Source organism: Etheostoma spectabile, chromosome 9 (genome assembly GCF_008692095.1).
Source record: "Etheostoma spectabile isolate EspeVRDwgs_2016 chromosome 9, UIUC_Espe_1.0, whole genome shotgun sequence".
NCBI classification, from domain to species: domain Eukaryota; kingdom Metazoa; phylum Chordata; class Actinopteri; order Perciformes; family Percidae; genus Etheostoma; species Etheostoma spectabile.
The window spans coordinates 4,037,889-4,040,611 of record NC_045741.1 but is presented as its reverse complement, the minus strand read 5'-3'; the positions used below and the strand labels follow the sequence as shown (position 1 = coordinate 4,040,611).

At 41.4% G+C, this 2,723-nt stretch overlaps 1 protein-coding gene across 6 annotated transcripts in view; it reads right to left on the bottom strand.

The window, feature by feature from the left end:
- LOC116695184 (protein LBH) overlaps positions 1-2,723 on the bottom strand; it is a 12,468-nt gene that overhangs the window by 1,894 nt on the left and 7,851 nt on the right. The gene's annotated exons all lie outside the window — the stretch shown is intronic.

Here is a 2,723-nt window from a genome sequence, read left to right as displayed (position 1 = left end):
ATTCTATTCTATTCTATTCTATTCTATTCTATTCTATTCTATTCTATCATCTTTTCCTAAACCTTCTTGTGTCACATGTCAGTTAAACGTACGTCCCGACCCAGAGCATCAATAGCAACGCCAAGAGTCCCGACCAAGCTGATGTAATTATGACACTAAAGGAGACTTTACAGCGCCAAAGGGACATGCCCAAGCGTCCATATCTGATGAAATGGGAGTGAGAATGTGTTGGTTAGCATGGTAACTTTTGCCAATTAGTACAGCTGAGGCTGATGGGAATGTCAATACTTTTGAAGGTGTTTGGTCATAAACCAAAGCATTAGACAAATTAGAAGTTGTGTAGACCACCAAAGTTGGAACATGAATGTCTGTACTGAATTCCACAGGAATCCGTTCAATTGTTGTTGACACATTTCACTCAAAACCACTAATGTGAACCTCATGGCGGCGCTAGAGGGAATGGAAGGGCGTCACTAAAGTCAGGAGGATTCATCCACTCGGGAACATGAATGTCTAAAAAAATCTAGTATCAGGCTGTACTGTGAACCCTGTACACTTTAAATACTTTAAATATGCTACACACAAGTGCTTTCAAGCGTTAACATTTTTTATATTTCTGATGGATTTGAAAGTCAGGAGCCAGTTTTACAAAAGCAAATTACGAGTATGCATGATCAGTGGCAACACATTTCTTTTAAATGATCGTCGCTTTCAAATTGTAGTTATATTTCGGAGTCCTACAGGGCTCCTCATGCATATGCTCATGCACAGAAGTCATTGTATGCAGTTGGTTCTGGTTAGTTCAGTGTGTAAGAATCAAAAGGAGAGGAAATAATCTCATGTGGCAACTTTAATTAAAAAGGCCCCAGATCTTTAATAAACTCAAACTGAATAGAAAACCCCCAGACATGTTGTTTAGCCCAGTGGCAAGTGTCTTTACATACACAACACTGATGGCAGCATTAATATAGAGCCAAATAGTTTCATGGACTATTTAAAAGCTATATGACAGATTCCACAGGGCCCTACATTAAGCCAGTGCTAAAAGCTGTCTGGAGATTTGAAAATATGACTATGTCTAAGTTTCCAATTAAGCCGCCTCACTGTAACTGTAGTTTAAAAAATGTCTTAAAAATACATTAAACAACAATTCCCAGTGGCTTAGCCCTGGTGAGCCACCAGGCTTGCCGTACACTGGGGGAAACCCTGGAGAAACAACAAAAACTATCTAGATAGGATGTCCCTTTCAAAATGAGTTCTAACAGCGTTGGCAACACACCCCAAACCAATATATAATTGTTGTGATTGTTGCATTTCACAGCATCACGTGATCCTCAGAAGCAGCATGAATGCTGAAAAAGTCAAAGGAAATATGCTGAGCCACACTGGATAGCATGGACTGAGCTAAAAAGTAAGCATTCCCTCTAATGAATTCCCCGAGTGGAGAATTGCGTTATGACTCCAGCAGCGTCTGGCTCAATGTTACAATTCATTTCTCATTTCAGTCGTGCATGTCGTCCAATTTCTGTGCCACAGTATGTCATTATACTTCCATCCTCCATTCAGGTGAGAATGAAGTGTCGCTTGCATAAAGAAGGCATTACAGGAAATAACCTTTTATGGGTTTAAAGAGACGGATGTGTGTTCTTGTTATTTCTGACGGTGATGAAGCTCCTCATGTTTGGAGAGACACTCAACAGCTGCTTGAATGACTACATGAACCCGGCTGGTGGGGAAAGCAACTAAATACATTTACTCAAGTACTCTACTTAAGTACAATTTTGACTACTCACTACATTTCAGAGGAAAATATTGTAATTGGGGCTCCTTGTAATTTCTCAGACTATCAGTTGTTATCAGTTCCACCAAAGAATCATTTCCCCTCTAAACCGGATTCATTTGAATAATTGTTGGAAGCCTAAAGAGGTAAAATGATTCAATATTTCACCAAAAGCTTCAAAAGTAAATACAAAATTGTTATTAGAACGTTGTCCCTCTCCCATTATTTATCTCACAACCTCATTCAACAACCCCAATGTATCGGGTGATCCTTTGGGGGGGCCCGACGCCAAGGCTTGGAGCCTCTGGACCAAACTTACTTATATAAAGCACATAAAACTAGCTCCACCTCGAGCAGCTGCAACTGTGAAATGCTGTTTAGAATGTAGAACGAGCTGGGTACTATGGCAAATTAGAATACCCGACAGTGGGATGTCAGGCCTCCAGGAACATTGCTCAGCCTTTCCGCTGATTTTGTCCAGTGTCCAGTGGTATTGCATGGTAAAAGAGAGATGTCTGTAAAACTGCTGCCATGACACTTCATGTTGATTTTGACTCTTTCTATTCTCAATTTTTAATCCATGGACTTTTCATAAAATTTCCCTCAAGCCCTCAAAAATCGACTTAAAGCTATAGTGTGTAGTTTCCGTCGCTTTTGTTGCATCCACGTGACACAAGCCGTGGTCGGGCACCACCCCCACCCCTCCTCCACACAGTAACTTGTAACCAAGAAGGACATTGAGGATTAAAAAAAACCTGATGGAGTCCATCATGTTTTCTGGAGAGGTTATTATCCTCACTCGAGTTCGCAAAAGTCACCGGACGCCAAAATCTTCTGATCATGGTTGCAGCTGTCGCCGTGGTCCTGCTCCACGTCCCGCGATGCCCTGTTACGTCCTGCTCCGCTCTGTGATGCCCTGCTATGCCATGAACTACTACAAACT